The sequence below is a fragment of the Notamacropus eugenii genome, chromosome 1 (assembly GCF_028372415.1).
Source record: "Notamacropus eugenii isolate mMacEug1 chromosome 1, mMacEug1.pri_v2, whole genome shotgun sequence".
In the NCBI taxonomy this organism is placed as follows: Eukaryota; Metazoa; Chordata; class Mammalia; order Diprotodontia; family Macropodidae; genus Notamacropus; species Notamacropus eugenii.
The window spans coordinates 166748793-166772707 of record NC_092872.1 but is presented as its reverse complement, the minus strand read 5'-3'; the positions used below and the strand labels follow the sequence as shown (position 1 = coordinate 166772707).

General features: G+C 35.4%; 1 pseudogene; it reads right to left on the bottom strand.

Annotated features, from left to right (window-relative positions):
- Positions 1-823: 823 nt before the first annotated feature.
- On the bottom strand, positions 824-932 carry LOC140521922 (5S ribosomal RNA; annotated as a pseudogene).
- Positions 933-23915: the final 22983 nt, after the last annotated feature.

Genomic DNA, 23915 nt, shown 5'->3' with positions numbered 1-23915 from the left:
TCATCATCATTTGTAGATGCTCAGTTGCCTAAAAGAAATCTGTTGGTGAAGAAGTGTTGCTTAGTTCTACCCTTGTTGAGCTAGTCAAATACATGACTTCACATCTTGGGTGAAAAACAACTTTCTGGGATGAGATTCCCATGGAGGAATCCTCCTGGTGTATTGGCAAAAGAACATACAAGTTGAATAGAAGAATAAAGATCAACTAGTCTGTTCACAGATGTTTTTATTATTTTATATATTTTTATTACCTAGTTTCTGTCTTCCTATTCCTATTTTTATTTCTTGCATTTAGGGGTTATGCCTATTCTTTAGCACCCTTCAGGAACAAGTGTAAGAGGAAGAGTTCTCCCTAGTTCTTAAGACCACTGCCTCATAGAGCACCTGATGTCAGAGTACACATGTTCTCGGTGAACCCAGAGTTGTTAAAGCCACAAGGCTGACAATAAAGGACCATAGATAAAATAGCAGCAGCCTAGGCTATGACTCATTGTTGTTCTTTCAGACATAAGATAACAGAATCAAGACCAGAAACAAAACTTTTCGAGACTGTGCTAACAGAGCAATAAAACTGTTAGTTGATATTTATTTCAAACAGCATATCATAGCATATAAAGGAAAAAAGCCATAAAATTTGTCATGGAAAAGATACTGGAATGATTTGCCATTTCCTTCTCCATCTCATTTTGTAGATGAGGAAACTGAGCCAGACAGAGTTAAGTAACTTGTCTGGGGTCACACAGCTAGTTAAGTGTCTGAGGCTGGATTTGAACTCTTGATTCCAGTCCCTATGTTCTATCCACTGTTTTAAAGAGCTCCTTAAAGCCTATAATACCTAATATTCCCAAATGGTCTCCCATCCAAGTACTAATCAGGCCCAACCCTGCTTATCTTCCAAGAACAGGCAAGTTCAGGGTGGTATGACCATAGACTATTCAACATCATTGTCTCGCTCTACCTCCAATTCATTTTGTCTCTGCAATACCATTTTCCTAATTATGCATGCTCAGGGTTGTTCATCTCTTATGTTGTTTGAGCCATTGGGCAGTGTGATATAGTCTATGGACCCTTATCAAAATAAGTTTTAAATGTATTATTAAAAATAAGATTGCAAAAGAAACCAAAGCTTAGTGAAAATGAAGATAAAACTTTGTCCTTTAATCATGTTCACTAACTCCATGAAATATATCCTTAGACTCCAAGTTAAGAAACTCTAGGATTAACTTCTACTCATCTCTCTCCTTCAGCTCCCACATATGTTGCATCATCCAACACTATTTATTCTTTCTTCATATCTATCATACTGTCTTGCCCTTTTTATTTTTACTGCTGCAAGTTAGTGGAATTTATAAGAAAGGTGACATGAAGTCAAACAACTTGAACTGAAATCCCATGGTTGGCACTTACTAACTAGGTGATCTTGGTCAGGTCTCTTAACTTTTCTGGATCCCTGTAAAATTCAGGGCTTGGACTAGCTGCTATATGAGGTCTCTTCCAGATCTAAATAGATGAAATTAGTCCAAGACATCATCACTTTATGTCTGGAATTCTGAAATGCCCTTAAATGTGGTCTTCATTAACTTATTCAGTAAGGATTTTATTAAGCCCCTACAATACATAGAACACTATGCTAGATTTATACACACACATTTAGATATTATATATATATATATATATATATACATACACGCAAACAATAATATACATATTATATATAATATATTTACATATAAGTAATGTGTGTGTGCACACATATATGTAAAGTCCCATTTATATAGCACTTTAAGGCTTCCAAAGTATTTCTTCATAACAACATTATATGAGAAGTAATGTAACATCATTAACCCCTTTTCAAAATAAAGCAACTGAGGTTTAAGAGAGATTAACTGATTTGCCCCCAGTTTCCCAACTAATAAATATCAGAACAAGGTTTTGAATCTAAGTCCCTTGACTACAGGCGCAGATCCCTTTTCAATGTCCTCTATCCTCACTCTTCTCCATCTTTAATATCTCATAGTGAAATGATAGTTAATCTGGCTTCCATATTAATATTCCTGAAATACTATTTTCAACCTGTTATTCTCCTTCTCAAGTACCTGTGAGGACTACCTTATTGTTGAGTGAATGAAGTCTGAATTCTAATGCTCGGCCTCCATGGAGAAAAATCAGTCCCCACATTTTACTCCTCCTGTCCTAGTCATCTAGTGAAACAGATAGAGAACATGGAATTATGGAATCACAGAAAATCAGAGCTAAGGATCATCTTTTCCTCTGTTCATTCAAATTTAGAGCCTGGGTCCATCTCCCTAATTTTATAAATGAAACGAAACTCAGAAACATTGTGTATATAATAAAAGACTACCAGGTATTTAATGGATAGATACATATATGTATGTTCATATAAATGGATATATACATATATATGTATACATCTACATATGCTTATCTGTATATATGCATATCAAAGTGTGTATATATATACATACTATATATCTATATCTCTTTCTCCATATAAAACATATATAACATATCTATAGATATAAAATAGAACTTGAATTTGGCCTTGAAGGATGTTTAGTATCCTAGATAACCAGGGAAGGGATTCCAGGAATAGGATGAGCCAAGGGATAGTGGCAGGAATATTTATTTACAACAAATAAAAGATCATCTAGGACATAGACTTCATGTAGGAGAATGGTGTGAGAGAAGTTTGGAGAAGTTAATAGGGGTCAAATAGGAGATGGCCTTGGATACCAGACTTAGGAGCTCATTCTCCTAACTCATCAACATAAATCCTACATTCCAGCTGGGTCTTTCCCTTTGCTGTTCTCAAAACTTTCCATAATTATTTCAACTTGTCACTCAGGATCTTTAAGGTCCCTTTCTTAGGACCTTAGGGCCAAAGTCCTGACTTTTATGATTCTATGGTTCATGATTCACATGTAGAGACTGTCATCATTTCAAACAAGTGAAATTCATTTTTCCATTTTCTAGAATTCTGTTCCCTGATTCTTTATCTAACTGAATCCTACCCAATATTCTATATAATTTTAAATTCTGCATTTTCATGAAACCTTACCAAATACTATATTCCAGCTTTCTTCTCTGAATTACTATCACACTCATGTTCTTTCATGTAATTTAGTCCTTAATTGTATTTAATTTAGTCACATTGTTTGCTAATTATTTCATTTGTATAGGTTATATTTCATTAGATATATTAGTGATAAGGACTGGCTCGTACAGTCTCTGTTCCTCAGAGGGCAGCATAATTGTGAGGAAACTTTGTAGACACAAAAAATGTTTGGTTGATTGGTATAATGTAAATAGGAACTTCATGGGTTTTGTTTCCTCTAGGGGATAGTTCCCCCACAAAGCAAATATTGCCACAAAATGGGTAAGGAAAGAGAATCCACTAACTGATCTTGCTTTTATATTCATCTATTTATATTTAATTTTCATGTCTTGGATTCTCATGATTGCCCAGATTCAGAATCATTGCTAAATAAAATTTGGTTACTAGAGTTTAAAACTACACTAAGACTTTTGCGACACATTATATAAGTTAAGGAACAAAGTGAGCAGTATGAGATATAAGCAAAGCATTCTATTAATGTTTCAAGATGGAAATATCACTAACATCTTGGTGGGAGGAGATGGGGTCAAGAGAAGTTATAAGAAGAAGTAATATCTGAGATGTCTTAAAGGAAAACAAGAAATATGCAAGGTAGAGGTGAAGAAAGAGTTCATTCCTGGTATGGTAGATAAATTATGTGGATGCAAGGAGGTAAGAGATTTCATACTGAGCTTATGAAAAAGTTCATAGTTCAATTTGGTAAGAATCCAAGACATTTGTTCATCTGCTACAAGTGAACGGCCTTTATATTAGTTACTTGACTTCTGGTCATTCCACTTTTGAAGACTGTCAAAGCAATCTTCCTAAAGCACAGGTATGTTACTCCCCTGTTCAAAAATATTTGATGACTTCCTGATGCCTCTTTCCTAAAAGCCACCCTCCTAAGTTTGGGATTGAACACCTTGCACAATCTCACTGCAGTTTTGAACTCTTGACATTCTACATTAATCCCCCATTCATATACTCTGTGTTCCAATCCCACTGGCTTACTTGTTGACCCCACATCTTAGTATCCCTGGCCTTTGGGCCTTTGCAGAAATCTCCCTGTGCTTGTCAATCAGTATTCTTTATTAATCTCTGAACCAAAATGCACACTAGCTGGTCAGGTTCCAAGAGGTAAGCTGATTACATTTCCCTGTAAGGGTTTCTAGGGTTTTTCTGGTTTCCAGGTGATTCTTCTCAAATTCTGTGGGTTAGCCCTCATTCTGATATGTTTTCCCTACTCTGTTAACTGCCAGTGCTTAGTACCTCAGTTCTATTTAAACATTCAAAAATAAGCATTATTTAGCTTTTGCAAAGTGATATTTAATGCAAAGGTATAGCAAGAACAAATTACATAAATTTCTTCCTGGTACCTGAACTATTCTCCTCTTATTCTACCTTGGTCTCTGGGGAATGTTTAAGAACTTAAGCTGTATTAGCTTAAACTCAAGTTTAACAATATAAATCTATTTCTAAAGTATTGTCCTACTAAGTTTACTTAACAAAATTGCAGAAGGGATGAATCTATTACCTCTGACTTAGACTCAAAAAGTCATTTGCTGGAACCTCATTTCTTAGGTGTCTGTTTGCAAAATACAACATGAACTGGCTCTTAGAATTCTGGGGATCAGCCATTCGAACCTTTTGAAACTAACCTGGTGATAAGCATTTCTAATACTCATTTGTCTAGAAGCAAAAAAAAAATCTAGATTATAGAAACAAAAGCAATAGCAGACTTCTGTAATATTATAGAGGTCCAGGTGGAGAATGATAACGAGCCAAAGGCTCCCTCACCATTAGAGGTTTAAAGAATTCCCTGCCTCTTAACTCTATTGTAGCCAAGCAGTGTATAAACCACCATTCTCCCACTCATCCAGGCTCAAAACCTAGATGTCATCCTCAGCTTACTCTCTCTCACCTTCCTCCTAATGTCCAATCAGTTTCCAAGCTCTATTACTTCCTTTAGGGCTCAGCTCAGGTGGTGCCTTACATGACAAACCTCTCTCCATGACCTTAGCTGTTAAAATCTCTTCCTCCTCAACTTTTCTTGTGGTCACTTACATATATGCCCCTAAATAGAATAAAAACTCCTTGGTGGTCATGGTGGGTAGTACCTTTTATTTTCTTCTATTTTTGCCATTGTATTTACAGGGCCAACCACAATCAATGCCTTGCATGCAATACATACTTGATAAATTCTTACTGAATGGGTTGAATTGTATTATAATGAAAGATAGGAGAATAAGTAGACCCTAAGAGTCTCCATCAGCAATTAGATTTTTAACAGAATTTTCTTCTCATCCCTTTCCTTGACCTATGTGATTACTATAAACACTTGGACTTGACCCATTGGTGAACCAGAGTACACCTTAAGAAAGCAGAAATAATAGATAAGCAACTTACTTCTAGGGGCTAGTTTGCCTAAATTCATACTGTGCCCAGAGATTCATATTAGTTAATGTAGGCATTGTCAATCTGTTCTGTTTCACTCTCTTAATGAGGTCATGACACATAGTGGCAGTCACGTTAAGTCCTCCAGGAGTCCCTGGCCCAGAATTGACAAATCCCATTTAGCAAGGGAGAAAGAGGGATGCTTTCTCTATGGTTCAGGAAGTAACACCCCCCTCTCCCTCTCTCAGTTGTTCTATCCACCTGTTAGCAAAAGAAGCAATACAGAATGGGTAATGATTCCATACTTGCAGTAGAACTCAGCTGTTCTCAAATTCTACTGGTCACATCTAGGTGATGCAGTGGATCGGGCACTCACTGAACTTAGAGTCAAGATAGCCTGAGTATGAATCCTGCCTCATACAATTACTAGCTGTGACACTGGTCAAGTTACTTAATCACTCTCAGCTTCAGTTTCTTATCTCTCAAAATGGGGAAAAATAAGAGAATCTCACAGGATTTTATGTTTTTCAAATAAAATAACGTAAGTAAGGAATTTATCATACCGTAAAGTGCTATGTAATGCCTAGCTATTATTGTATTCCAAGGAAGCATGTCCTTAGTGGAAGAGGCACATATTTGTCCATTTCCTGGGAAAGCATCTTTTTTTTGTGCCATTAAATCAGCAAATAATGTCTGAATATATTTCCACTCAGTTGGTATTATCTATTCCAATGGTCAACATGTACTATCTCAGTCTTAGCCTCTCATGCATGAAATGCATTGTCTTCTCCTTTAAGGAGTTTGCTGCCTCAATGACCTTTATATTCTACAAAAAGCTTTTTTTAATCCACCACACGTCTGCTTTCCTAAGTGGTTTCTCATCTGACTGGCATTATTGAATAGACTTTCTGTGTCGACGGGCACCATTAAGACATTCTGTTTTCTGAATTAAATCGAAACTTTGCTCTTTTATGTCTCCTTTATGCATTTTTTTTTTAGTTTGGAATAAAGATACATGCATTTGTTTGATTTCTTAGGGATGGTCACAAAGCTTCAATCAAATATAGCTACAGTACCTTAAAAGCAAAATTCCACTTATATTGCTCATTCTCAAGGCTTAGACTGGAGCAATATGTTGGATAGGAGAACAAAATCCAAAACCAAAGTAAAACTCACTAGATTCCCTCAGATGACTCTGAGAATCATAAATTGAAGGTTGAAATGTCTGACTTCCTTCAAGGACACTCCTTTGTAGGCTTTTATTTGGTGATGCCTGATATTTCTGCTGAGACCTCCTGGCCCACATTCCACATTTGATATAAAAAGGGATTTTTTGTTAACCCTACATAGGAGAAGATACCAATAAAGTGTAAAGTGGTGCTGGTAAAAATGTTCCAGACTTGTCATTTATGTTCATTTCACGAAAGTGGTCCAACAGGGCTAGTCCCTCAATGTGAAAGCCACCACTGGCACTTGATATGCCAGTCACTGAAATGCAAGCTCCGGCTGGTCTTGCAAAATAGGGAAAGGCTTGAAGTTTAGGCATAGTGACATATCAGTTTAATCTGGCCTCACCAAAAGAAGGTTTATCTGTTCTCCAGATTACATTCACATCTATATATACATATCAACCATAACTAAATATATCTACATATCATCTATCTGTATATGTACAGGATATATAAAAAAAATCTATATATCCATATCATATTTATCTACATATTATTCTACAACATCATCATCTAAATCTTTATCCATATTATCTTTATAACTTATAATAATATCTAAATCTGTAGCCATATTTGCATATTTAACCATATCTATGTTTTATATGTATATGTGCATGGATGCATATATGTGCATGAATATATATGTGTACATATAAATTGCACTACAGAAATATACATATGTTTGGCAGAGGGAACCATAAAAACTAATGACATTATTCATAAGTCATGAAGATATGACCTATGACAATGGAGAAAGTAACCACATTGATAAAACATCATGGCTTAGATTCCCCTGAATATCAGTATAAGTAATGTAATGTCAGTAATGCAAGGGTGTTGAGTTTTTTTTTCTTTTTTGTTGGGGGTGTGGGTTAGGGGTGGGGGGCACAAGGACCTGGGATTTCATTGGTTTAAGGATCTCCTAATGAAGATCTACTTCTACTTCTATCAAAGGAAATCAACAACTGTTTTGTCACTTATAGTCTCAGAGAGATGATGCCTTAGTCATCTGGGCAACTTAGGGAAAGCTGGTGGCATAGTTCATAGAATGCTGATCCTGCAGTCAGGAAGACAACAATTGAAATCCAGCCTCAAACATTTACTAGCTGAGTGGCCCTAGATAAGTCATTTCACCTCTGTCTGCCTCAATTTCCTCAACTGTAAAATGGGAATAATAATAGCACCTTCCTCTCAGTGTGGTAGTGAAAATCAAATGAAGTAATATTTTTAAAACACTCAGCACAGTGAACCTGGCACATACTAGGCTCTTAATAAATGCATATTCATTTCCCTCCTTCCCTGGGTCACTGAGAGATTAGAAAACCTGCCCAGAGTCACATTAACTCTCTCTCTCTCTCTCTCTCTCTCTCTCTCTCTCTCTCTCTCTCTCTCTCTCCCTCTCCCTCCATACACATATGTTTGGGTGTGTATGCATATGTGTGTATGTATATATAAATATATATGTGTATGCCTATGTATGTATATATTTATGTATGTGTGTTTACGTATCTATCATCTATCTATCTATCTATCTATCTATCTATCTATCTATCTATCATCTGTCTATCATCTATCTATTTGTCTGTCTCTCTTGAATCTAGGACTCTGATGCTGGATTTCTACCATGCAGGGAGTGGGTCCTAAACAAACGTTTGTTGACTTTAATTGTATTGTCTGTGGTGTATGAGAATGGTGGGTAGTCACTTCTCCCAGGACTATAAATGGCATATGAATTTTTGAAATAATTTCTCTTTCATCACAAATAGTCTATCATTATGATCAAATGAAACATCCTTCACGCTATACCTCTATAGGATCAGTGGACCTGAATTTTACTCCCTGATATGTCAGTTACCAACTAAATGACGTTGGAGAAGTCTCTTCCTCTCATTCACAAAATGAGAGGAATGTATTAGACAAGAGATGTCAAACATGTAGCCCACTGACTTCATACAGCTCATGACCTGACTGAGTATTGCCCGAACCAGATTAAAATGGATTCTCTATCTGATTTCAATGTATTAATGTATGTATTAATGATGTATTAATAAGAGAAGAAACATGTCAACACGTGTGATTTTCTAAGTCAATATGTGTTCCACAGGATTTTTTATGTACTGTTTGGTGGCCCCTATTTCTATCTGAGTTTGACACCATCGTACTAAGTGAAACCCCAAATCCCTTCTAGTTCTAAGATCGATGACCTCCCTTTCTGTTCCTCCCAAGCATCTTTAGAGTAACATGAGATGGGCCCTGGAGCAGACTTAGTTTTCTCTCTCATCTATTGCCACCATATCATGTGATTTTGCACCTTATCAATGGTCCTTGACTAAGGATGAACTCCTTATTTCATTAGCTTAGAGGGTGAGAGAGAAAACCACATTGAAACAATAATAATGGTAATGACGCTATGCTAATGAAGGCAAAATGATCAAAAATGACTACATTATCAAAAAAATTATCTCTTTTAACAACGAATTGTGACTAATTAGACTTCAAATAAAAAAATCAAACGAAAATGCATGAAGGCTCAATTTTCCATACAGCTGACAGTCTGACCTTTTTAGGAGTGGGAGCGAAAATTATTTTTAATTAACATGACTAATCATTTCCTGTCATTTTCAGATAATTGGCTTTGTCGACACTGAGGTGCAGCAGGGGGCTGCTCCCCATCCTGTGGCAAGAGTTTTTCTGGCTCTTGGGTGGATGGGTGGGAGGGGAGGGCGATTAGCTGCATAGAGACTTATAGGCATTTCTGCCAAGACTGGGGTTTCCCTGTCTCAAAATCTCTGAAAGAATTTTATGGGCCCTTTGGCTTTTATCTGGTGTTCCCTCTTCACGTGGCTTACAGGAACCATTTATTGCTGTATTCATTTATTTTAGTCTCTCAGGCAGCTTCTCCATTTATCACTGTGAAATAATGGCACTTTGATACCAAAGGAAGATTCAGCAGCAAGATGGGGAAAGAATGTTGGCTTCTCTATGGTATTCCCCAGTTACACAGTGCCTAGAAGAGCTGAGGTCAGGTGGAGGTCCTATCCTACTTCGTGTCTTTGCTTCTTCGTGGGGGAGGTGAGTTCTAGCTATAAGGAATATCCTCTCTCCCTCATCCCCTATACACAAATCGTCGATATCTGTTCTTATCCATCTGTGTGGCCCTGTCTTTCTTTAAGGAGCATCTCACTGCCCATCTTTTATTTATATACAGAAAGAAAGTACTTGGAGCTAAAGAAGAAGTCAGACAATCCCTGACCCAGAATCGAGTCATTTGCTTTCCTGTGATAAGATCCTCCTTTCTACACAGGATACATAGAGACGTGTTTTATCTTCCTTTTCTGATTCAATTCTCCTTCTGTTACTTCATGCCCAGTTTGAACTTTAGATACTGTCATCTGCCTATGTGCTTCAACCAATCATATCCCTGTCTTTCCTTTCATGACCAATTTGGATTTCTTGGCATCACACTGTCATACTAAATACTGGACTCTGATTTTGGCTTTATCTTTCAAATTCTCTCAGTATCTAATGTTCCTTTCCGTATACCCTCAGAGAAAATCTGTTAATACTAGAATCTCTGAACAAGGAGAATAATCCTTTACAAGAGAGATGGTCAACTGGAAAGGAAGTGTGTGTTAGAGCCAGCTCATAAGAAGCTCCCTCCCCTCCTATATTTTTTATGGATGAGCTGTGTTATACTTACATGCTGCATCATGTCACAAAGCAATGTCATGTCAACCTGTCACATCATATCATACCACACCATATCTATGCGACACAATGTTATTCCACATAGCAACTGCCTTTCACCAGTATGCTTGTCACATGTCATGATTAGATCATGCAATGTCATGTTGTGTCATGCAACATTGTTCTGCCATAGTATGCCATACTGTGCTTGTATCATGCCATGTCAGCCTATGTCACATCACAGTATGCTATGTCATACAATGCTGTATTGTATCATATATATGTCATGCCACAGCATGACATCACATGACACCACACAATGCCAACCTATATCACACTGTGTCACTCCTGTCACACCGTACATGCCATGTCATGCCTTTGTCAGACCACAGGAACCAGTCACACTGCATCATATCTATGTCATGCTATGCCACATCTATGTCACATCACAGTCACGGTGTACCATGCCAGTTTCATGTTATATCATGCTTATTTCATATAGCATCTGATGTTACACACATGTCATGCCATCCCTCTATTGTGTCATGCCACATCATGTCAGGTCACATCATATCTATGTCACACCATGCCACACAGATGTGATGCCTGGTTATTTTGGTATCAGTCAGTAGTAACTTTCTTCTTACAGCCTAACACCACTGTCCCTATGGACATATATAGAAAGGCTTTTCTTTTTTATCTGATTTTTAAAATCTTTTTTTTTAAGTCATAAACTTATCTTACTTCAACAAACTTCAGCTTTTCCATATCAGCAAATGATTTCACTTGTGAGAGAATATCCATTCATGAAAACTCTTTTACTGATGTAAATGGTGAGCTGGCTTATAACTTGTAATCTAAGTTGCTTGGGGTAAATTAACTTATGATCACACAGATATATGTGAGAGACATAACTTGAACTTGGGTTCAGGTCATGTCTTCTAATCTTTTAAGGCTAAAAGTCTATCATCATACCACTCTTCATATATATACATACATACATACACATATATACACAATAAATATAGACACATATACATATATGTATGCATGATATATGCACATATAATTGAAATATAATAATATTTATAATATATAAATGTTACATATACATATAAAATCAATATATTCATATACTATACCAATTAATACAAAATATCAATTACATATGAGTATGTATAATATTTAAATTATATATGTACATGTAATTTAAATATAATATACATATATGTAAATGATATATGATAATAATATATAATATATTATATATAATTTAAATGACAAGTCTTTTTCTTCTCTCCTTCCTACCTCCCATACTCTAAAATTGAAGAGGGATGGAAACCTTGTAACAATAAATTGCATAGTCAAGAAAAACACATCTCCATGTTACTCATGTCCAAAATGTATAGCTGATTCTACATCTTGAGCTCATCACATCTATATCAGGAGGCAAATACTGTGCTCCATCATCTCTCCTCTGGAATCTCTTAACCCAAGATAAGTTTAGGGAGAAAACAGAGCTGATGGCAGCTCTTAGGATAGCTTGATTAACTTAAACGCTAGGGGGCAAACAGTATCCTCCCCCCTGCCCCCACTCCCTTTTTCTGACTTCTCTTAATCCTAGAGTCATATTCTGGCTAAAGTGTTTATTGATGATGCGTAAGTTGGAATGTCTTTTTAAAAGGTCACAAGCTGCAACTAATCACAGTCTCACTACTGTTCATCCCTCCCCACCCTCCCTTCTTGTTTAGCTGAGAAACCTTCACTTTAAAAGTATTTTTTTTTTTACCTCCCTAACTTCTTTCCAGTGAGCATTCAGCCTTTCCTTTCACTGGATAAAAAAAGAAAATCCATAATAATGTTGACTGGGACATGCTAATGAGTGAATGTCCAATCATCTGGACAGCAACAAACAAATTTACACTTAACACCAAATAAATGAATACACAAAGGGAGGACAGTTTGAATTCATCAAAGAGATTGCTTGGAGTAATGTATTCTATAACTTCTCTGCACCTGTTTATTAACTACTTGAATGAAATGGAGCACTAATAAATCTCATTGAGTCTCTGTGTGTCCCAGTTTAATTCTTGATACTATAGACCTATTAGAACCCTATTAGAATCTTTAAATAGGCAAGATCTTTGAGGATGGAGAAATATTACTTGTTTACTGGTCCCTGAAAATCCAGTGGGTATTATATCACTATTCTTACCAGGGTGATCACAGACTCAGAATGTTACAGAAGAAAAAGACTTCAGAAATCAGTTAGTTCCCTCATTTTACAGAAATGTAAACTGAGACCCCAAAACAGAAAGTGACTTTCTAAAACTCCTAAAGTAAGTTAGTGGGAGAAACAGGTTTTGAATGAAAGACTTCTGATTCTCATTCTACCCTTTTTTCCATTACATTGTTTTGTCCATGTTTCTTTATGCATTAGTGCAATTCTTTTGGAACGTGTGTGTGTGTGTGTGTGTGTGTGTGTGTGTGTGTGTGTGTGTGTGTATGATAGAGAGGAGAGAACAACCTCATAGCCTGCTGTAGTGGAATGAACACTGAAGTAGGAGTCAACAGACCTGCATCCCAATCTTACGATTGATGCAAACTTGCTGTGTTACTTTGGGTAAATCATTTCGTAGGTAAGATGACAATACCATGGAGTCATGAGCATATTTCTCCTAGAATGTTTCCCCCTGGTATTCTCTTCATATTAGTATCTTCTCTCATGTCTTCAGTTATCACACCTATGTAATGGACTCTCAGTTTACATTTTCAGACCCACACTCTCTCCTCAAAGATCCACTTCCACCTTTCTAACTTCTCCCTGTATTTATTCATCTGTGTGCTCTGTCAATATACAATATAATATGATACAAAATATACAATATACAAAAATATACAAATCCCTGTCACCGAACTAGTCCTTTCCCCCTATTTTTTGCTTTGATAATACTATCAGCTTACAAATCCTCTAGGTTAGAATGGCCAGAAACATCTTTGACAGAGCCATCTTCCTCAACCTCTCTAACTCCCATGTGACCTGCTTCCAGCCCAGAATTCCTGGCTCCAGATCTTGGTGGCAACGTTGAGGATCTTTTTAAAAGCATTTATGGCAGTTTTTGCCTACCAGTATTTGTTTTTATCTTTTTTTTTTTCATAGAGGTAAAGAACATTGGTATATGCATCTCCAAATTCCAGTGGGATCCTGGAGAGTGCTCTAACATTCAATCTCTTTTACCCCTATAAATTGTAAACTCAGTAAAGGGATAGTTTGTTTCTTATCTGTGTTGTATATCTTTCCTAGCACCTAACATAATCCTCTGTGTGTTTCATAAATGCTCATTGAATTAACATCTCATCTTTGATTTCTTTATATGAATCGCTGTTTCGACTTTATTAGAACTAATTCCCCCATTCGAGGAGTTTCTAGTACACTGCCATACTCATTTCTGTGTGAAAAAACTTCCCCTAGGTAATCAAGGCATATTTTAATCTGATGTATTCGATAAATACTCACTCCTGTTTTTAAGGACAAATGTATGTGTGTGTATTTGTTTTAGTAAGCACAATCTGCTAAGATATGCCATTGTCAAGGTCAAAGAGTCTGAATTCACAAGATTCTGCTGGAGAATGCTGCTAAGAAATGTTGTTAACCATTGTGTTGGAAAATAAGGAGTAAAATATGGGCAAATAATTCCCTTAGCTTTAAGCCTCAGTTTCCTCATCTGAAGATCCCTTTACCCTTGAAATTCCATGATATATGGAGTACTTTATAATTCTAGCCTGCATGACTAAAAATGTAGCCCAGGGCTATTATCTCCTAGGGAAACATAGGTGTAAACTGACCAAAAGTATTGCCAGAGAATCCAAACAAGATATTTCCTCTCATCTATCCAGAGGCTGCTATAAGTAGGTGTTACAGCATGTTTCTTTTCTGAAAAGTCATTAAATTTATTTCTTCTCATTATGGTAAAAAGCAATAATATGTATTTAAATAAATACATTTTTTTCTTCCAAGGACTGTGCTTCTGGAGAGTGGAAAGTGTTCTGCATCCTCCCACTGCCCTTCAGTGGGGACAATGGAAGTGCCCTATTTTATGAAGGAGGAACCCAGGGGACATAACAGATAAGTAATAGTCAGATGGTTAGACTACAATCCATCGCCCTCCACTCCTCAGACTGGGAAGAAGTTGGATCAGTAACTTTTATTACCCTTGCTTTGCCCGGGGAAGAATCCTATTTAATCAGATGCTTGAGAAAAGAACAGAGGCGAGCCTACATAGATGGGGTCTGTTAAGGATGTAGCCATTATATTTGCATTTTATAATTGTTTCTGCAAAGGATTGTGTGAGTTGAATCACACCAGGACCAGCTCTCCCTCGCCCTCCCCTTTCTTTCCATGTAGAGAGAGAGAATTTTAACCAGTTTTATTTCTAGTGGCTGAGAGTATCATTGTTCTACAGTCTTTGATCATTGTCCCAGTTAGAATACCAAATCAAGTGCTGCCCTCCACTGCCTTTCCGCCCCCCCTACCGGAACATGGACCTAGGAGGCTGGAGGCCTGGCATACCATTATGTATGGTGACGATTTTTCAGTCAGCAGTCCATGCTGAGGCTGCCTGTGGCCACCCCTCCCCCAAACAAAATAAAACTGAAATGACAGATTCCTTTGGGATTAATAATTGATGACCATGTTGGAAGCACTGAGCTGTTACTATAGTCACACAAAAGATCTGAGGCTTTTTTCTGATTTTCTGATTTCAATTAAGTTTCTTATTTCCACTGAGTGATGTAGCTCAACCTCTTTCCATCCCTCCTTTGACTGGTCTGCTCTGAAGCAACATTAACCAGAGATGGCTAGGTCCTTTGGGTTGCCTCTATTTTCCTGTCAGGTCCTTCTGTCTTACAGTTTGAAGTCCTTTGTGTCCCATTGTTATAAAAGGTTTGCAATTTTAGTGTCAGAGATATGATCTTTTGCACTCCTCCACATGGAAAAAGGCTGTACAGTTTTCATAACAAAAAGTGTCAGGTTCATTCCATATGTGTTTGGGAAAGTGATTGAAAGTGAACAATATTTATTTATTTATGTATTTCTCTATTTATCAATTTATTGATTTATTTTTGGCCTAATACATGCTCAATGCACCATGCTAGGTACCAGGAAGGGTGTCAGAGGGAGGGATACTCAATTTAGTTAAGTATGGTTTTTTAAATATATTTTTATTGAACCTGAAATTTTATCAGCTTGTAATGGTGGTTTTTTGTGTTTTGGCCATCTAATAATAACTAATAACTAAGGACTTCACAGAATATAATTTTTAAATAAAATAAAAAGGAAATCATTTATACTGGGCTGCAATAATCAAAATATACATATATATTAATAAAAAAGTTAATGAACTCAATGTTTAGAACTCCTGACCTATGGAGAAAACTCACAGTGTGAGCATAATACAGCAAAAATCCTACTGAATTCAATTTCAGCTAAAAGATACTGTAGAGATTATCTAGTCTGTCCCTTGCACTTTAGAGATGAGAAAATTGAGAAAGAGAAATTCTAAGTGATTTGTATAAAGTCATCCAAGAAGTTTTTAGGAGAGCTGGGTGAAAACCCAGATTCCTGACTGACAGTCTCATTTATTCCATCACTCCATAAAGCAACAATCATTGTTGGTAAGAAGTGTTTATCAGCTTCCAAAAAATGACTCATTCTCAGTTGTTTCCATTTTGTCCTTTACTTTATTGGATTTGTTGAGTAAAATATTTAAAATTTTACATATTGAAATTACTCATTTTCTCTTCTGTGATCCTCTCTATCCCTTGTTTGGTCATGCATTTTTCTCCTATCCTATTTTTTCTATATTTCCCTAATTTGTTTAGATATGACCTTCAATATCCATCTGGAGTTTATCTTGGTATGTAAGGTGAGAGGTGTCACTCTAAATAGAATTTCTTCAATGCTGCTAATCCAATTTTCTCAGCAATTTTTATCACATAGTAAGTTCTTATACCAAAAGCTTGAGTCTTTATGTTTATCAAACAATAGGCTACTACATTCACTTGCTTCTTACGCTGTGTACCTAATTTGTTTCACTGATCTCTCCCTCTTTCTCTTTCTCTCGCTCTCTCTCGTCCTCTTTCTCTCCCTCTCTCTCTCTGTTTCTCTCTCTTTTTATCTCTCTTTCTTCCCTCCTTCCTTCTACCTTTGAACAAATTAATATTACTATACTTATTTAGATTTTTTTTTGTAAATAGTGGTTGATAGTTACATTTGTATATTTATTGTGTTTATCTTGGTAGGTAGACCCCAATTATTTTATACTATATAGTTATTTTTAAATCAAATTCTTCTTTTTTATCTCATTTTTCCTTTTTTAAATTGGGATTGTATGAGAATGCTGATGATTTCTGCAGATTCATTTTATAACCTGGAATTTGTTTCAATTCCTTTTTTTAAAAAATTGGCTCTGGTTCTTTAAGTATACCATGTTAACATCTACAAAATGTGATAATTTTGTTTCTTCTTTAACTAAACTTATTCCTTCAATTTCTTTTTTCTTGTCTTATTGCTATAGCCAGCACTTCTAGTATCATTTCACAAAGAAGTGGTGATGGTAGACATTCTTATTTCACCCCTTGATTTTATTGGAAAAGATTTCATTTTCCAGATAGGGAAAATCTTTACAGTAAGTTTCTCAAAAAAAAAAAATTCTCATTTCCAATACCTACCTGCCTATACACACACACACACACACACACACACACACACACACACACACACAAACACACACATGCACAGTCACAGAAACACAGACAGACAGAGAGAAAGAGAGAGACTGGTTTAAATTCATAAGAATCATTCATCAATTCATACCTGATCCAAAGATACAGGCATTTCATTTCTCAGGAGAAAAGTGACAACCTACAGCATATTGGAAAAACAGCAACTCCAAATTATTAACAAACAGAAAAATAAAAAAGAAATTCCTACATTCTACATTGTACTCATAAAATTAACAAAAAAATGATAGAAAAGAAAAAGACAAATATTGGAGGGACTGGGGAAAAAAACAATTATGCACAGTTGGAGGAATATGTATAGCACTATGAATAAGTATAACACTTTTGGAGAGCAGTTTAGAAATATGTACAAAATGTTAATAAATAGTGTATATCCTTTGACCCTGCAATATCACATCTAGACTCATACTCACCTAAAATAAAATAAAAATTAAAAAAAGAAAAAGGTCCCATATTTTCAAAAATACTTGTAGTAATTATTTTTTTCCAGTGGCAAAACAAAATAAAGCAAAAATCAGAAATTAAGAGCTAATGTATTAACTTAGAATGACTGAACAAATTGTTGTATATGCATTTAATTGAATATCATTGTGCCATAGGAAATAAGGAAATAGAATATTTTAAAGAACTATGGGAGGAATTTTATGAACTGACACAGAGTGAAATCAGCAGAACCAGAAGCATAATTTATACTATTTCATCAATATTATAAAACAAATAATTTTAAGACTTGTATAAGATGATGAAGCATAATTTATACGATTTTATCAATATTATAAAACAAATAATTTTAAGACTTGTATAAGATGATGAAGCATAATTTATACTATTTTATCAATATTATAAAACAAATAATTTTAAGACTTGTATAAGATGATGAAGCATAATTTATACTATTTTATCAATATTATAAAACAAATAATTTTAAGACTTGTATAAGATGATGAAAAATGAAATGAGTAGAACCAGAAGAAAAAATGTTTGCTGTAAAAACATGATAAAAACAATATAGAAAGCAAAAAGAACTCTGACTAGCACAATGGTTTTACATGATTACAGAGGACCAATGATGAAATATGCCGAATGTTACCGTTATTCTGATACAGAGAAGAGTGATTCAGGGAACAGAATAAAATGGATTTTTAAATATGGTCAATGAGAGAATTTTTAAATGTAATAATCAGGTTGTTACATGTTATTTACTTTTCTTTTTTCAAATAATGTGGGGACAGAAAGTTGAGGAATTTTACTAATTAAAATAAAATTTAATTTTCAAAAGTACCCTATTTGGCCATACAATTGCTTATACTGAGTTAAACAATTATGTGCAATATATCACTACAAAGTGTACATTGTTCACAGTTTACAAAGCCTCTAATGGGGGACCATGCTTTTCTCCTGGACACTAACCTACAAAAGAATTCTAGTCTTTTTATCAGTATGATCACATCTCCTTCAAGGATGCCGAACTCAGGGCACTAAAGCTAACTTGGCCCTATGACTTTTTACGCAGACAAGAAAGAATTGCTCTTATAGAAATATTCAGGCACTCTATTTTTTTAATGGTTCATAAGGACTGTCCTCATTAATAGTGTCAGTTCCTTTTCCTGAATTTCCTGCCACTTCTAGATTTTCAGAGACTTTCCAGAGTTAACCAGATCTCCTGACATTTTTGGCCTGTCTAAAGATTCTCCAATTCTACTTGGTTATCTAAGCTGTTTTAGGGAAAGACCAGTGTATGGCTATGTGATTGAAATCTCTTTTCAAGTGGGGTCAGTTGAATTCCACCCATTTCATCCATCTACTTTTGGTTTAATAATTAAGATGTTATGAAATAAATAAACATATAAAATATTAATCAAAATTTGCATTCTGGTTTTGTTGCATTGTTTCAGTCTGACATCTGTTTCATAAATCTGTCCAGCACTTATCAAATCACACCAAAAATATTAAAACCAAGTAAGAGTCAAACCATGGAATAATGTTACATTTCTATGGGATTTAATCAAGTGATAATGTACTCCAAACTGTACAGAATGCAGCTGGAATTCTATATTGAGATACTGGTGACATCATCAAGGGGTAACAGAAAGCCCATCACCAGAATCCCTGAGATGATGGTTGTAATTTGCGTGCCTGTTCTGGGGAACAACATTTGCTATTAGACAGGCACTTTAAAAAGTTGTCTTCCCTAAGGCATTCTGTATCGCTCATCCCTTCTGTCCACCACCTTCTCCCCAGGCTGTGTCATTTTCTCCCATCTGCCACATGTTTCTGGGCTTGACAGCTTAAGTGATCAAACTGTTTTCCTTCGCAAATGCTTTTAAGTAGCTTTTTATTTAGCATTTTCCTGGTGTCATTCTCAGATGATGACACTAGCATGATATTGAGTATAAAAATCTCTTTCTCAATTACTAGCTTCCCTGTGCTGTGAATGTTTTTTTTTTTTTTTGAATTGATATGATACCTATTAAACCTGAAGTGGACTTTTAAAATCTGATGAGCATTTAATCAATGGGAAATTGGATTGAATAAATTATATCTGAGATGAATTCCTTAAATTGATACAATCTTTAATGAACATTACACTTGATTGAATAATCTATTTATTAAATATGTACAATGATTGGTAAATTAAACACTTGTCTCACTACAAGAAATGAGGACAATTTTCATTCCATATTCATTTTCCCAGAGATGAGATAATATTTGCTAAATCTTAAGCACATGGAATAAATCTTCCAATCATTTCTCCAATGAAATTCTAAATATTAAGTCTTGGTGCTGACTACACACACCTATCCTCTTGCTAAATATACAGAGATCACTAACAAGCATGATCTAAGATTTACTAACTCCAAAATAACTGGTATTGAATCTCCAGTGGGTTTATAAAATCTATATAATATTTAATAAATCAGGTTTAAAATTTTCTAAATCTGTTTAACCTCTATTAAATCCAGAAAGGAATTTGTTAAGGAGCCCCTGTTGCATTCAACCAAACTTTAAAAGAATATCATACCTTATTTTAATCTCATTAAGCTGCCATGTGCAGTTTTTGGATGTCCCCTACTTCCTTTCCAATTATCACCGATTATTACTAATGAGTTTACATAGAAATAGTAACTTTCTCATATATAACGACTTACTCCCTCTTGTCCAATTCCATCTGTGATGGACTAATGGAGTGCTTGGAAACATAAAATACAGTGTTACAGTTAGCACTTACTTAACTCTGAATACTTCCCATTTTAGACTCTATTTTTTGTTTTTTGAATCCTTGATGAGGACGAACAATTTATCCCTCTCTCCTTTATAAATCTCTTACTCTAGTACATCAAGATAAAGGTCATAGACTTCATTAAAAATGATTCCTAACTTGTGTTATGAATAACATCTTACATTATTAACCCAGAAACTATTTTAAAATGTAATTTGGTCTTCTCTATGGATGCCAGACCAGATTCTCATCTTACATAACTCAATGGGATAATCCCTCTCCTTTCATCTCTGTAAGAAGAATTTGGTTTAAATTGAAAGTTTTGTTTGCATTCACTTCTAGAGTTAAATGAAATTCATAAAATAGTCTATTGCACTCTATCAATAGTTATTTAATAAGACCCTACTATGTGCACTCAGTTTGCTAAACATTTTAGGAAAAAGAAAAATACAGGGCAAGATACCTGCTTTAATGAGCTTATAAACCTAGTTGGAGAAGCATGATTAACATGAATGACACAGTAAAAAACAGTTCAAGTCAGAATAAAAGTACATGGCACAGATGATTTATAAGAGTTTAACATTTAGATTAGAAGGATATATATGTACATATAATATATGTGTGTGTACATATACACACTATATATATATATATATATATATATATATATATATATATATATATATACACACTCACACACACATATGTATGTATATATGTATGAAAAAGACCTCAAATGCCATTTAGTCAATTGTCTTCATTTTACTGATGAGTAAATTGAGGCCCTGAGATATGAAATGGCTTGACTGCAGTCACACAGGTAGGAAGCAGCAGTTAGTTTAAGTTTAGTGCTTTTTGTACTGTTACCTCCTCTTATTAAAGAGAGAAAGGCAAGATATTTTTAACATGTAGAGGGGATAAAGGAAGATATTCCAGGTTGGGGAAATGAAGACAAAAACAGAAGAATAAAATCTCCATCATTACTGACATCTATTTAGCACTTTTTTTAACTCAAAGGAAGAGGGGACTAGACTTGTGATTTTGTTTCTGAAGTTAATGCTTGAGATGGAACTTCCTCAGCTCATGCAGATCTGCACATTCTGTTAAAAAAGGTACTTGTGGATGTCCTTAGAATCATATAAACAGGATGTGTCTGGGGTAGAACTTGAAATTAGGCCTTCCTGTCTCTGACACCAGTTGTCCACTGCCCACCATATCATGTTTTCCCTCATTTGGTGCTCCATATTTTCCAAAGGTTTTCTCCATGCATTTTCTCATTTGAGCTTTAGAACAACTTAGGGAGGTAGCAAATAAAAGAAGGAGCACTATGCCCATTTTACAGTTATGGGAACTGATACTAGGAGAGTTAGATGATTTGTTCATTGTTACACAGTATTTGGATCCAGTTATTCCTAACTTCAAGTCTAGAATTTCAGGTTTTCCATGCCCTTGACTGTGACAAAGGCTCCAAAGGCAGCGATAAGTGTGACCTGTTGGTAGGACAGTAGGAAAACTACCATGATTCTAGTGAAGAGTAAACATTGTAAATTAGCAGGAGAGAGAGTTGAAAAGCTCTTGTGGTCATGAAATATTATGGAGGTTCTTAAAAGTCACAGGATAATTGAGGTGGGAAATAGGAATGTTAGAATATTGGGAAATATGGAAGTTTATTAGGCAGTTGATCTTGATGAAGCATTGAGTAGTAGATTAAGCAGTATGATATTGATATTTCTGGATGATTCATTTGTGAAAAGTACACAGGACAAATTAAATTGAAAAGAAATGGGCAATGGGAAACAAATAATTATTACTGAATGAGGTGCTGTGGGTTTTAACTAGAATCAGAAACTAGAGATCAAAGATTTACATGCTTTTAAACAAAAATAATAATCATATTTAGAGAATAGTTTAACATCTGTAAAGCAATTTATAAGTTTCTCATTTTATCCTCATAGCCATCCCAGGTTTTAGGCATCTATTTGTTAATGAGTATAGATGGGTACTTGTTTACTCATTTTACAGATGAGGAAAATCAGGGGAGAAGAGGTTGAATAAGTTGCCCAGGGTCACACAGCTAGTGTTTGAGGCTAGATTTGAACTCAGGTATTCCAGACTCCAAATGTGGAGCTCTATCCATTGTACCACCCAGCTGCCTCTATATGAACAAGTTATATGACAGTCTTACCTGTAAAAGTTATTAGGGACAACCACTATGGTGAGGCTGAAATGAGATCAGTCAAAGGAATAGACAGAAAAAGGAATGTCAGCATTAAAATGACTTGCTAACTTATTGAATGTTTACAGTTGAAGAAGGAGAACAATTAAATATACAAATAGGAAATTGAGCATGTGATACTCATTGAATACTTGTGTCTTAATAATATTAAAAGGAAAAATAAGAAATAGCAGAACTATGATAGTGACTTTTTCCATTATGACTTTTGGGCACCAATGGGAAATCTGGGTTAAATGTCTTGATGAAGATATGGGACAAGAACTCAAGATATATGTCAATGTTGAAAAAACAGGTTGAGATTCACTAGATGAGATATGATGGTTGAATCATTTGGGACTGATGATGAATAGAGGATGGGGGAAAAGAGATGAGAACCAAAAACAGAACAATAATTGTAAATGTGTATCTTAAGGAAGCTCAAAAGAGTGAGAGAAAAAGAGAAACAAGCAGAGTTAGGACTATATAATTTTGGAAGTAAAGAAAAGTGAGCATCTGTAAGAAGAGGACAGTAACCCATATTAAAATGAGAACCTGTGTTCAATTGAGTTTGCCTATGAAGATTTCCAAAGGAAAATTGTCTCTGGAAATGTTTTACCTCTAATGCATTGGACCACTAGAAGCCTGAGAGATTAGACAGATATTGTCCCAAAGAATAATATCCATAATGTGGCCAGATATCTCAGTAAAGGATCTTAGAATTTTTCTCCCTTTAAAAATGAGTTGTTTTAACCATTTCATAATGGTCCTTTCTTTCTATGGAACAGAGAATGAACTCTTTGCCCTGTGTTACACTAAGTAAAAAATCTCTGCTAGCCATTTGCTTTCTTTTTGTTTTCCACCCCTCTAGAACAATAATTACTCATAACACAATCAACTTATTTTTGTCTAGGTACGATATTCACTATAAAACAAGCAATTAAACCAAGTTTTAAATAGCAGCTTACTGAGAGAGGGTGAGGCCTGGATGTTTAAATAACAAGAACTCACTTGAATTCCCCTAAATTCTCCTTTAAACAACTTTAAATTAATACATCCAATAGAAGTCTGGGGTGGCAGAACCAACAAAATGTCAGGTTAAAACAATTTTCCAGTCCAAAAACCTTAGGAAATTTATCTTACCAAGGTGGTGGTGGGCCTTGGGAGCACAACACAGGCATCCCAGGCAGAGACATGGGGGAGACTGCATCATCTGGGCTATAGCTTCCAGGACTTCTGAGCACACAGATATTAGGA